At 41.4% G+C, this 14,807-nt stretch overlaps 1 non-coding gene across 1 annotated transcript; it reads left to right on the top strand.

The window, feature by feature from the left end:
• Positions 1–13,236: 13,236 nt before the first annotated feature.
• Positions 13,237–13,344, top strand: LOC120925366. The gene has a single exon (XR_005746648.1). It is a non-coding gene; the product is annotated as a U6 spliceosomal RNA (small nuclear RNA).
• The last annotated feature ends 1,463 nt before the right edge of the window (positions 13,345–14,807 follow it).

A 14,807-nucleotide genomic window follows, 5' to 3' on the forward strand; every position in this document is an offset into this window, starting at 1 on the left:
AACTATTAGTACAGTTTGGCCAGACTCACCATTTGATGCGTGTTTCTTTCCCCCTTAGTGGGGGAGAGTGGGTAATTTGTATTGTGATCGAAACGTGTTTGAGATGCTGCACCTATTCTTTGAGAAAAAAGCCCTGAGCACGTATACAAAGGGACTGACCACCAGTATACAAAGAGACTGACCACCAGTATACAAAGAGACTGACCACCAGTAGACAAAGAGACTGACCACCAGTGTACAAGGGGACTGACCACCAATATACAAGGTGACTGACCACCAGTATACAAGGGGACTGACCATCAGTATGCAGGGGCGCAGTGACCATCAGTATCCAGGGCCACTGGCTCCAGTATACAGAGGACATACCAAATCAAATAAAACAACTACCACGAAACGTCCAACGTGAATCAATCAAAAGTAAAAAATGCATCACAGCCCTACACTTCCTCTACAAAATTATACAAATGCACTTATAAATGCAATGGTAAAACCAATATAGGAATAACCAATGTAAGCAATATAGTAGTGATAGTGCCACCCTCCCTGCAAAAATATTTTGCAGAGATGCAATGTGCAAATATTGGTGAAACCCCCTATATATAACAATAATAATAATACAATGCAAATACTGTATGTACATCAATGTTACATTTATTATTATTATTATTATTATTATTATTATATATAGGGGATTTCACCAATATTTGCAGATTGCAGCTCTGCAATTTCTCAAAATATTTGTGCAGAGAGGGTGACACCATCACTATGCTGCAATACAGTACATTGGTTGATTTCCTTATATTCCTTTTTTTTACTATTGCACTCGAGGCCCACCTTACTTCAGAGTCCACATAGAGGCCTACCTTACATCAGAGTCCGCACAGAGGCCCCCCTACATCAGAGTCTGCACAGAGGCCCCATTACATCAGAGTCTGCACAGAGGCCCCCTTCTTACATCAGAGTCCGCAAACAGGCCCACCTTACATCAGAGTTCGCACAGAGGCTCCCTTACACCAGAGTCTGCACAGATGCCCACCTTACATCAGAGTCTGCACAGAGTCCCCCTTACATCAGAGTCTGCACAGAGTCCCCCTTACATCAGAGTCTGCACAGAGGTCGCCCTTACATCAGAGTCTGCACAGAACCCCCTTGCATCAGAGTCTGCACAGAGCCCCCCCTTACATCAGAGTCCGCACGGAGCCCCCCTTACATCAGAGTCTGCACAGAGCCTACCCCTTACATCAGAGTCCGTACAGAGGCCCCCCTTACATCAGTCCGCACAGAGGCCCAACTTACATCAGAGTCTGCATAGAGGCCCCCTTATATCAGAGTCTGCACACTAATTGACCTATTATCACTGTTTCCTAAATTGCCCTGTATTTCCACATATGTGATCAGGTCTTTATTGTTGGTAGGTTTAATAATGCTTTGTTTCTTATTGGTGCGTTTACCATCTGACCCATGAAATTGTCCTGCAAGACATTTAGGAAATGGCCAGCTTTAGATTAGATGAATGCGCTGTTCCTTCTGCCCAGTCTATGTCTGGATAATTAAAATCCCCCATTATAATGCCATCTCACCAGAGGCGTTGCTAGGGGGGTGCGGGGGGGGGGGGTGCGGTCCGCACCGGGTGACACCTGCTACAGGGGTGACACCATCCTGACATTGAGGATTTAAAAAAAAAAACAGCGCTGCAGCGCCGTGGCGTCTGTGTCCCTCCGACTGGACTTTGTACTTTTTCCTCCCCTCTCCTACTGAGCCAGCCAGACCAGCGAGCAGCGAGGCAAGTCGAGCCTCAGCAGAGCTCAGCCTGTGCCTGCCTGCTGCCTGTCACACTGCACTGTGTGATGATGTGACGTTAGTCACGTCACACACAGTAGTTCCAGTTTCTCCGCCCGAGCGGCGCGGCGGCAGCTCAACGGCTGCACGTGTGACCTGCCCGGCTGCCCTGGCACCTGCTGTTATGATTCAGATTGCTGCCAGTGCCCACACCAGTCCTCTGTCTCCAGACGCGGCTAGGAACAGGTGCGAGGGGGCCCGGGTGGGGGGCGGGGGGGTTTCCACAGAATCCACCGCCGGCCGCGGCAGGGATAATAGAAAAGGGGGGGGTTTGTGTCCACAGAGTCCACCACCGGCCGCGGCACTGTGCATGTATTGCAGGTAACACCGAAACAGCTAAGGGGTAAAGAGCCAGGAAAGGTGAAGAGGAGGGGGGGGGTCTCACCCATCTATGTCACACCCCCCACCCCCTTCCTCTCTGTCACCCCCCTCCCTCTCTGTCACCCCCCCTTCTGCCTCACCCCCTTCCCCTTCCTTTCTGTCACCCCCTTCTGTCTCACCCCCTTCCTTTCTGTCACCCCCTTCCTCTCTGTCACCCCCTCCCTCTCTGTCACCCCCTTCTGTCTCACCCCCCTCCCTCTCTGTCACCCCTCCCTCTCTGTCACCCTCCTTCTGTCTAACCCCCTTCCTCTCTGTCACCCCCCCTTCTGTCTCACTCCCCACCCCCTCCCTCTCTGTCACACCCCACCCCCTCCATCTGTCTCAACCCCACCCCCTCCCTCTCTGTCACACCCCCTCCATCTCTGTCACACCCCCACCCCCTCTGTCTTACCCCCATCCCCTCCATCTCTGTCTCACCCACACCCCCTCCATCTCAGTCACCCCCTCCCCCCCCATCTCTGCCTCAACCCCACCCCCTCCCTCTCTGTCTTACCCCACCATCTCTGTCCCATCCCATCTACCTCTCTCTCACCCCCACCCCCTTTCTCTCTCTCATCCCCCTCTCTATCACCCCCACCCTCCTCTCTCTCTCCCCCCCTTCTGTCTCTAACCTTCCACCCCCTCTTTCCCTTTTAGGGCAAATTCCCACTAAATCAGCATGAAATCAAAGAGCAGCCGGAGCAATTTGGCACTCCAGCCACTCTGCATTGCAGGCTGCTAGGGGGCAGTATGATTAACAGTTTGGTGCATCATACTCCCCCCTCCTTTTTTTTTTTTTTTGTCCAAAATGTCGGACAGCAGGCTGTCATTTCAGGTTCTCAGTAAGGAAATGCATTCTGTTAGTAGATTTTCCATGTTTTTTCAGGGTATGAAAAGGTTGTAGGGGGGATGGCTCATGAGATGTGAATTATGGCCCTGGAGAAAGAGATGCGGGGAGGGGACAAAGAAAAAGGGAGAGAAAGAAGAAGGGGATAGAAAGAACAAGAAAGATGGATAGAGAGAGAGAAAATGGGAAGAAAGGAGAACAGAGAGCAAACGGTAGGGTCAAAAATATTTTAAAAAAGTAATTGGGGGGGGGGGGGGTGTGACACCATATTTTACCGCACCAGGTGACACCAACCCTAGTGACGCCACTGCATCTCACATCCTTGCCGCTAAACGAAATTGTGATAGGATGTCCGCCTCCCCCTCCTTCCTCGGGTTAGGGGGCCTATAGCATACTCCCATTATTACTTTCCCATTAGTTTCCTCCCTTTGTAGCTCTACCCATAAGGATTCCATATCCCTACTTGCTCCATTCGTGATGTAGTCCCTCACATTCACTCGTACATCATTTTTGATATACAATCATACCCCTCCTAAGGAATGGATGGGAAATTAGGCCTGGTCTAGAGGGAGGGGGGGTATACAGCCTCATTGCTTTAGTTCTGTCATATGCACTCAAGAAATAATGTCAAACAAGTCATAATGTGCACTAAACCCAAGAAGATGATCCAACTGGTCGCGTCAATGTATTAGTACTTGTCATGTTGTAAGGATAAATCTTCCACACAGTAAGTGGGCCAATTCAAGATTTCACCATAGTGGGGGCAAATATTGGACTCCCTGTATCCAATAATTACATTCCCAGCAGCCAGAAAAAGCAGACGACTTTTGAAACAAGATACTACAGTTTACCTGATTTACTTTACAAATATGAAAAAATGCTTTGATTTACATAATTTCTGCTTTTTAAGGACAATGCCAAGCCTGTTGTATTCCACAACACCACCTTCATCATTTCCAATCAGAGATGCTGATAAAATCCTGCATCCGTTGAGCCTAATTTATCAGTCTTTTTAACTAGCTGTACGACTAAATGAGAAATGAAAGCTTTGAAAACAAGGAGTCTTATCTACAGAACAAAGAAGTAGCAAGGGACAAATCAAAAAACATTCAACTATCTACTTCTGCATAGCCATATCAGTTATTGTTGAGCTTGTGGGTTTGGTTTCTTTTCTGCCTGTCAGGCCTTTGTTCAATAGGTGAAACCTCTCTTGTGTTTCCTTGCCTGAAATGTACAGTTTTTTCTTGGAGATTCTAATAATTTGTTCTGGTAATCTGCCTATATTTTATACTACCGTCATTCTATATAAGGAAGAACATTATGTGCACCCACAGCAGCCAGTTTAATTTTGTGCCCTTGGAATGTTCCCAATCATTAGGACCCATGCACACTGTACGTTTAGCCTTGTGCATAGGGCTCTGGTGTTTAGCTACGAGCAAAGGCTAAAAGCCTAAATTGTAGGCATTCATCCCTTGGCATACACTGCCCTAAATGTTCAAGCAACCCGCTGTACCATTCAACCATGGCAGCTGTCAGTCTCTAATAGAGTTTGACAGGCTGTTGGCAGTGGGGCTGGCCTAGACCTCCACCCTCAGCTAAACTACAAACCCCAATGCACAGGGGCCTAAAATACCAGTGTGCATGGGGCTTTAAAATCAAATTTTTACACAGTTTGAAAATTTGTGCATGTATTGGAGTTTTCTGTGTATTGAACTTGTGGAACTACAAGAACTACTCTTCTAGTGTTCCTGCTACTGATATGGTTGTACTGTGATAGAGCAAGAATTTTGAGTATAGCCTCCTGTAAACAGATTAATAAGCAATAAGGGTGTACCATCATCCGGGAAAGTATGTAACAACAGAAGAGGGTGGGGCAAGAGGTAAAAAGGGACAGTGGCTGAGGTTGACCCAATAGTATTCCCTCCCCCAAAAAAATTAGGGACTGTCTTGGTACGATAAAATTAACATACATGTAGTGTAAAAGGGAAATTTATTACATATAAAAAATTATACAATCAATACATAATTAAAATTGAAAAGACAGAAGCCTGGGATGACTCCAGGCAATTTCTGTAATTACAAACATATGGAATGATCTGAGTCTCGACTAGTTTCGTGGTATAACCACTTCTTCAGGAGAACATCAGGGATGGTTGGAATTAAATTCACCACTTCCTATATGAATGTGACTGCACACAAACACAGCATCATGTCTCAGAAAGACCTATGCATTCACTACAGACGGACCCTCAAGATGAAACCAATGTGCAACAAGTAGAGTTATCTGATGTGAGTGGAAATCCATCTGACCTGTAAATTGCATAACTGCTGCTGATGAAACATGTGATTATGCATCTCACTTGCAAGCACAAAAAGAGTGCTATATGAGACTGAATGAAAAATATTCTTCTCTTATCAAAATTAAATGTCTCCGTACAGTTGGAGTGGAAATTCTCAATTCCAGAAGGGAATATTCGATGGAAATGGGAAGATGCTTGACCAAATTCTACTGATATTCCAAAATAGACCTCTAGTTTTTGTAAGCCAGAAGTAAGAACTTCAAATGCAAGAAATAATGTATTCATACAAAAACTGTAATTTGTTCTGGTTAGAGTTGAATCCAACCATCCATGGGGGGGGGGGGGTCACATCAGCACACCCAGATCCTTAACCAAAGTAGCAATGCATGCAATCCAAATTATCTGATAATCAACAGATCAATGTGATTCAATAACAGTAATTACCCCCCCCCTCCAATCAAACAATCTATTTACATCTTTTGGCATCAATCTTAGGTCATATTGAACAAGTGACATTACACAAGACAATCATTGTAATCCGTGTGCATTGACCATGACTGTAAAATGCTTTGGGGTATCATTCAGAAAGAATGGTATTGCAATGCTCCTTACTGCACTATATCCATCGCCATGCATATCGTAATTCAAGTTGCTGCAACACATACAGTAAGTGTAATTGAGCCATTAGCTAAATAGCACAGCCATTATATTCCACTGCATAAAACAAAACCTGCATATGTACAGGGGGTCCCCGAGTTACGAACACAATAAGGATTGTAGGTTTGTTCGTAAGTCAAAGTTGTTCGTAAGTTGCAACACTGCATTTGTAAGTGTAACTTCCGGTCGGAACACTGCATTCGTAAGTGTTTGTAAGTGTTTACTGCTGCCTGTGCATGGATGTGGGATGTTTCGGGCGCTTGTTATGTTATCTGGGGCGTAGTACGGCAGTGTGGGATGTGTCCGGAGGTGCTCGAAAGGTATCCAGGATCAGCATGGAGCACAAGTGGTTGGCATTTGAGGCCGTTCGTAAGTAGGAGTCGTTCGTAACTCTGGTGTTCGTAACTCGGGGACCCCCTGTAATAAACAAATACGGCTGCCCCATGTACACATAATTACAAACGACTGTATATTCAGAAAAAGATGTTTAATATATTAGCACATATTAATAAGATTATTCACACAAACTGAATTATTTTATAGCTATAAAATAAAAATGTTGAAGATTTTACATTCCCTTGAATAGTGAATAGGTTCCATAGTTGCTTGGTGATTTTGCACATTGCATTTAATTACAGAACAGTGTTTTAGCCTGTTCTGGCATGTATACTTATTTTTCTGCTTGAGTATACATAAATGGATGATTTCCTGAGCAAATGCCCATTGTTAAGGGAGCAAACATAATAAAGATGGTGTAATAAGGTTCTGGCTTAGATTTTTTTTCAAGAGTAAGAGTAATTCAATTACCTAACTATGTTAGAGAGATATGGTTTGCATTAACCACTGCAAAAAACAATTTGTCTTGACATGAATACATTGTATCACAGAAATCTAGATCAATGTACATTAAAGATCACTGCGGCTTGAATGGCAGCCACAGATGTCACCACAATGTTTTGAAATGTAGAAAAAATAATACTTTAGGTATATTTAAACTAGTCATGTTGGGTAGATATGACCGATGTCTCTTATACACACAGCTATATAACAATTATGGCAATTCTTTTGACTTTTAGTAGGTATAGTAATGAAGATTTTTAACCCCTTATAATTATTTGAATTCCTCAATGGTGTTCTAAGATTTGGAAAAAAAGTAGAGCATATTTGAAAATGCATACATGCATTGAACCAGCCCAAAATAATCTGTGAATAATAAGAGGACCATAAGGGTTATTCAGTTGTAGCTACCCAAGTATGGATTTCAAATAATCATTTCTAGATAGGTCAGTAAATCCTGCTTATTGATGTGAATCTTAGAATACTGATATTTGAAATATTCTGCTGCCTAGCTACAGTAATAAAAACACTCATCAGATCTGACCCCACGCCTCATTATTTTCTTCCCAGAGCTACCTGTGCAATTATTTATAGTAATAGACAAAGCCACCAAAAGGTCAAAAAACTATTTTTGGGCACCTCCAAACTACAACTGCCCAATAGTGACGAGCCAAATATACCCGGGTTCTGTTTGTGTCAGGTTCAGCAAACGTTACTAAAGTTTGGTTGCCAAATCCAAACCCCATTCAAGTCAATGGGAGCCAAATGTTAAAAAAAATACAGTAATGGACATTTTATATGGTTTTAAGGCAAGGAATTGTCAAATAAATGGCTTTCAGGGCTGGACACTGCCCTGGGGAAGATATACCAAAGCAAAATGTTTTGATTATTCTGCTTGGCTGACAGCGGCTATTTTAGTAACCTAAAGTTAAACATTAAAAAATTTGAAATTCCTTTAAATAACATACCTGGGAGATATCCTGACCCTTCTTGAGAAGTGGTGCATCTATGCAATGTATACAACCTACTACAGCAAAACTGACATTTACAAAAAATAGAACAAAATAGAAAAAAAGTGTATTCAAACTGCTGTCAAAATGACAGTTTTGTTCTGTTTGTAAACAAAGCAGCCATATATTACCTTCATCTACAACATACCCTTATCCTAGATTAGTAGGGGCTCATATAGATGTTAATAGGGGACCACCACACTCAGTAGAACTCTCCCCTTTGTTTATATCAGCTGTCTAATGCTGGAGCATCAGACGTGTGTTGACCATCTGCGTTTTTTTTCTTTCGTAATTGACGTGAATCGGGCAACGTGATTGACAATGGATGTACATCTTGGGGCATTTTTGGAGTGTTTCTATGAAAGTACATGTCAAATACCCTATCCAATTTAATTTTTTTTGTTGTTTTGCTATTCCTACAGCTCAAGCATTTCCATCTCTAACTTACCATTCCCCATTACCCTTTCCCCACATCCCTACACCAGTCTTGTGAAGACCATTTAAAGTGTTTCATTGAGTTGTTTGTAAAAGATAATTTCCTTTTCTTCTTTTTTTTGTATTCCTGTTTGGATACTCAAGCTGTTTCTTTTTCCTTTTGTTATTTCCTTTACCTAGTATGAAATGTATGAAAAAAAATGTATTGCAACGTTGCAAGTCACTCTGACACAATGCTGATATGTATTCTGGCTTTCTATGGAAGCATATGAGTTCAATATGTACATTCAGGGGTGGTTTGTAAGTAAGCCATAAACAACTCATCCAGCTTTATAATACATAACTGACATTTCTTTGATGATGCTTGTATGATACAGATTGTATTGATTACATTTGATATTGTAACTGTTGTATGATATACTTCATTGCAATTCTTAAACAAAATAGACAAAAAAAAGTACAAAAACTGTGTCTGTCTTTGTTCACACTTTACACTATACCCCTTACTCATTTACATGGGTAGGGGGTATCTGGGTGCCCCCTATTGTTAAAAGGGGGTTCCAGGTTTCAATAAGCCCCTTGCTTGCAGAACCCAATGACCACCAGGCCAGGGTTGAGAGGAAGAGGCATAAACTTGGGCAAGTAAGGTACTTACTCATGTTGAGGGCATGAAGCCGTGTGTTTTTCAGAAGTGGGCACCTTTCCCCCTTTTACCCTTTTCCTGTATGCTCATAAAAGGTCTAGAATGGATTTTTTTGGAGGGGATATCAAAAAAAATTCTTGATTTTCTCCTATTAAAATCCATACTAGACCCAAAGGCTCTCGTAGAAAATCTGGGGAGGACACCATGCTGTTTTTTAAATATGTTTTTGTTTGTGTTGCCCTTAAACCTTAGACCTGAAGGGCCTGGTATTAATTAAAGGGAACCCCATGGCATTTTTTTTTAACTATGCTGGTCTCCTTTTCTTACATGGCTGGGGATTCCTGGCCTACATGGTGAATGCGGCCAGTTACATCTCTGACTGTTAAGGTCTTGGCAGTGCCTGTACCCACCAGCGTTCCTAGGAACCATTGCCAGTGGGAAGCTGTCATGTATAATTGCAGTAGAATTACTGCTGTTATACATGACATTCCGCTAACAGCCAAAGCCAGTAAGCTCATTCCTTTTGCCCAATTGCAAACACATGTCCAAGATAGATAGATATATTGATGTAGGTGTAGAGAGACAGTAGACTTTGCAATACCCTAAATTCTCATGCTTCATAATATGCAACTTGGGTCAGACAGTGGACTCATCTTTCCCTTCCATACTAAAAGATATATTAGTTGGAACTGGGAGAAGCGTTTTCCATTTTTCAGTGTCTTGCCGTATAAACGGTAAGCCCGAAAAACATCGGCAAGCGGCGGGAGGGGGGATGTTTTTACCGGCGTGCCTGATAAACAATCTGACGGCTGGTCACAGAGGCTACCAGAGACCAGATATTCTCTGATCGCCTCTATGGCCTTGGAGGACCAGAGTGAAGTCATGTCACGTCTGGTCTACGGTGAAAAAGAAAAATTATTTTTGTTTTAAAGCAAAAGATCAACATTTTAACTTTTTTTTCCTATCTCCCTCTCTCTCTCTCTTCCGATTGGTCATAATTACTGGATGTTCTTTGTTTTTGCAATCTTATTTCTGGATAGAATCTTATACTATGAGGTTTAAATGGTATTTAGGTACTCAACTTATGATGGGCCCGCATTAATTAACTAGGGCCATTAGATAGTGGAAAAGGATGAGTAGTAAAATTAAGATATTCTCATGGAATGTAAGAGGATTAGGAGATGGGGGAGCAAGCAGTTCTTAAAACAATAAGATTCTATAAACCAAAGCAATAGTTTTTATGCAGGAGACGCATTTTTTTACATATCAAGATTTCCATATCAGTTTCACTCTACTTACTGTACATACGCACAAGGTGAAAGTGTTCTGATTTCTCTCCTTACGGCTCTCATGCAAACAGTGTTTTAAAGACTCCGTAGGTCGCTATATTATGTTACGATGTTCATTAAATTATATAATTTTTTTGTTGGTGAATGTCTATAATGATGAAGTGCTGAAAACTGTTTTTAAAAAAAATGGCACAATGGCCTGGTATCCCAATCTTTTTGACGGGAAACTTTAATAATACATTAAAGCGGTTGTAAACCGCATAAACTTTTTTTTTTTTCCCCCAAACCTGCAATGCAAAAGGCATAATAGGCTAGTATGCACCGCATACTAGCCTATTATGAAATACTTACCTCGGAACGAGGTGTGTACCACTTACCTGGTCCACGCCGAGCAGGATGTCATCTTGCTCCGGCGTGTCTTCCGGGTATCGCCGCTCCAGCGCTGTGATTGGCTGGAGCGGCGATGACGTCACTCCCGCGCGTGCGCGCGGGAGATTTAAAATCGGCAGGGTCCGGCGGATGCCAGTCCTTGAGCCGTGGATTCCCCCCTGCGCATGCGCCGCCCGCATTGCGGGGGGAATATCTCCTAAACCGTGCAGGTTTAGGAGATATTCTCCTTACCTACAGGTAAGCCTTGTTATAGGCTTACCTGTAGGTAAAAGTCCAAATAGTGGGTTTACAACCACTTTAAGTTAAGAGGAAGATGGACTTAACACCACTATAGCTAAAAGGAAAGTGAATAAAACTAGGTTTTCCAGACAAATACAGGAGAAGTGGCTAGTAGATGCGTAGAGACTAAGGCATTCATTAATAAGAGACTACTCATTTTTCTCAAGCACTTATGGATCTCTATCAAGAATTGATTTGGCCCTGGGGAATGATAATTTTCTCCCATGGTTAGTTTTAATCCATTATGGCCCTAGAGGCCTTTCGGATCTCACCCCTTTTGTACTGACCATGGAGCTTGGGGGGCAATTATCCCCCCCACCATGGAAAATCAATCCACGGTGGTTATCTTCAATCCCAGAGGAGAACTTTATAGAGTCATTACTAGTAGAATTTTTTAAAAACAACAAGGACACAGCTTCCCCATTAGTGGTGTGGGGTGCCATGAAAGCTTATCTACGGGGAGTAATAATTAAAGGAATCTCCAGAATCAAGGCAGTGAGAGGATAAAGTAATGCAAATGGTGAATCAGGCAGAGCAGGAATTTATCACAGACCCTACCGAAGAGAGATGATTAGCTTGGCAGGATGCCCAAAAAATGTATAGAACCTTATCTTTAACAAAAGCAGAAAATACTAGATTTTTTCAAAGTCCAAAACATTATGAGGGCCTAATAGCTATTGCAGCAGTTAAAAATAAAAAGGGGGTGATAATGTATGACACAAGTAGTATTCAGAGGATATGTGTTGATTTTTATACCTTGCTTTATGAGTCTAAAATGTCAAAGGTAATGAATCAAGTTAAACAATTTTTAGATAAACGTAAACCAATAGAAAGAGAATATTTAGACAGCCCTATATCTCTAGAAGAGCTAAAACAAGCAGTAGAACAGACTCATAATAATAAAGCCCTAGGGTTAGATGGATTGCTCTCAGACAGTTACAAAAAATATGGTCAGATTTTATTACCTGAGCTTCTGAAAGGGTTACATTTTGCTCTAGAACACAAAAACTCCCAGAATAAATGCAGTAAACAATAACAGTGATTCTAAAGCAGGGAATGATCCATTAATATACCTCAGATGTTAAGATCCTAGCCATGGTGCTTGCAAACAGGTTATCTAAATATAGTAATACTCTAATCCATGAAGATCAAACAGGTTTTATCCCTACAAGAGCAGCATCAACAAATATTCACAAACTTTACTTTACCTATGCATAATGTAGGCACACGAGGCATATTGTGCCTGGATGCCCAGAAAGCTTTTGATATGGTGGAATCGTAATATCTATGGGCTGTACTTACTGCTTTTGGCATAGGCCCTGGATTTTTTAAATGTTTTTTTTTGGTATTTTTTTTTCCTCTGGTTTGTGTTTTGTTTTTAGGGGGGGGGTGAGGGTTAGGTAGGAATTATATAAGGGCAAGGGATCAGAGAGGATTAAGGTGTATGAAGTTAATACATCTGACTATGGGAAGGAGATAAAGAGGTCAAAGGTCAGATGTTGGTTAGTACAAGAAGCAGGGCCAAGGAGTGGTACGGCTAGGATTTGTGTGCAGTGTTATGTTGTTATATGTGGATTGAAGTGACATTGTGTATAGGATAATGCACCTCTGATTTAAACCTTTGTTATGTTAATCCTGTTCTGTGACCTTGAACATAAAAAAAAAGAAAGAATAAAAGAAGTAAATATGAAAAAAAAAAAAAAGAAAAATAAAAAATATTGGATAAAGATCCTAAAGTCAGGTTGAGAATTAATAATACTGTATCCTCCTCCTTTGGTTCTTACTATTAGACGATCAACGGGAATAACAGGATTCTTCCACGCAGGTAGATAAAATAGCCCTATATGCAGATCATGCTCTTATTTTCTTGGGGGATACCTCAAAGTCATTAATAGAACTTATGAGTCTCAGTTCTGCATTTGGGCTATTTTGGGCTATTTTCGGGCTTTCAGATCAACTGGGATCAATCGCTATTGTTGCCACTAGATGATTTAAAAACTCCTTTGCCAGACCAAGCTTCTCAAATTCAAATTAAGCATAATGTGAAATATTTAGGGGTAGAGATATCCCGAAATTTAAAGGATTATACTAATCTGACTCTTAAACCATTATTAGTTACATTTATGGATATATGCCGAATCTGGTGTAAACTCCCACTGACAGTGATCAACAGAGCCAACCTTATTTAAATGATTTGGACCCCGCAACTGCTTTATATACTTCACAACTCCCCCATATGGATTACCTCACTTTGGTTTAGGAAGATTGAATCCCATGAAAAATGCATCTGACGGAAATAACAACCCTATATTAAATTGTCTTCACTAATGTTAGCTAAAAATGTAGGGGGGTGCTCGCTTCAGCAGCACATATACTAAAATTGGAACGATACAGAGAAGATTAGCATGGCCCCTGCGCAAGGATGACACGCAAATTCGTTAGAGCGTTCCATATTTAAAAAAAAAAGGGGGGGCTTGCTATCCCCTATCCTAAAAGTTATTGTCAATCCTCACAGTTACAGAATTTTGTCAGATGGACAACATTATTGGACTCTGACCTTGTACAGGGCCTACTGCTGTCGGGATATGACGAATATCCATGAATATCTTTATTGGAGACACCAGTTACATGATAAAAGTTTTTTTTAACGGGTTAAACTTTAAAAAAAAAAAAGGATGGCAGGAGATGAAAAATATTACAGGTATAGCGGGGTATACACTATTCACTCCAATATGGAATAATTTTGGCTATGGAGAATTAATGAAATTGGAAGGGTTTGACCTGTGGAAGACTAAAGCCTCGTACACACGATAGGTTAACCAGAGGACAACGGTCTGAAGGACCGATACACTGGGTACTAGACATGTGCACACCGAAAAATAAATGTATTTATTCGTTTTTATTTATTTAGTTTAGTTAAAAAAGATATTTGTCTGATAATCCAAACTAATTAAGGTCAAATCTGTCAATTGAAGGTTTATGGTGTCTTTCATTCAAAGAAGCAGCTAAACTGTATGACGACGCAATCGTACATTTCCGGTCGAATGCTCCGCCGACAAGCTATAGTAGAATTCAAATGTTATAGGACTAGTAATAATTATATTTATTAATTATTATTACTAGTCAACCAACATTAGAATTCTTCTATAGCCTATGGGCGGAGCATTTGACCATAATTGTCCACTTGCGGCGATCGTATGTTTTTAGCTGCTTTGTCAAATATTCATGTCTCTATAATGTCGAATCTTTTCTCTCTATGTCGAATAATCTTGCACTAATAAAGTTAGGTTAGGCATATTCAACCGCAGGTTCGATAGACACAGATCACTATTGTCACCGTCATGTTGAATCTTCTATCTATATCGAACTGTTGTCACAATGAAACAAAAATAAAGCATTTTTTATGTCGGATCTTTCGGATTCTGCACGTTCGTTATCGTTTGTTAAAACGAACACGAAAATCCCCAAAATTCGGACGAAAGTGCATTCAGACAAAAATAATTGCACATGTCTACTGGGTACGAGATTTTGGGTTTATATCAGATGACCAATGGGTAGCGGTATTGTCAGCAGTCCCCATGGTCTCTTTATCCCTACACAAAAACTAACCCAATTATTTATTTTTCCAGTACAAGTAAACAGGAGAAAAAATAGAATTGTCATATTTATAAACACGGTACAGGCAGTGTAAATGTCTGAAATATACACAAGGGGGCAGATCCACAGAGATCTGCACCTGCGCAGCGTATCAGAGATACGCTACGCCGCCGTATCTTACCTGGCTTTAGTTCGAATCCTGGAAGAATTTGCGCCGTAAGTTACGGCGGCGTAGTCTATCTCTGGCGGCTGAATTCAAATTGGCTATTAGGGGGCGTGTTTCATTTAAATGAAACGTGTCCCCGCGCCGAATGAACTGCGCAT

This window comes from Rana temporaria, chromosome 1 (genome assembly GCF_905171775.1).
Source record: "Rana temporaria chromosome 1, aRanTem1.1, whole genome shotgun sequence".
NCBI classification, from domain to species: Eukaryota; Metazoa; Chordata; class Amphibia; order Anura; family Ranidae; genus Rana; species Rana temporaria.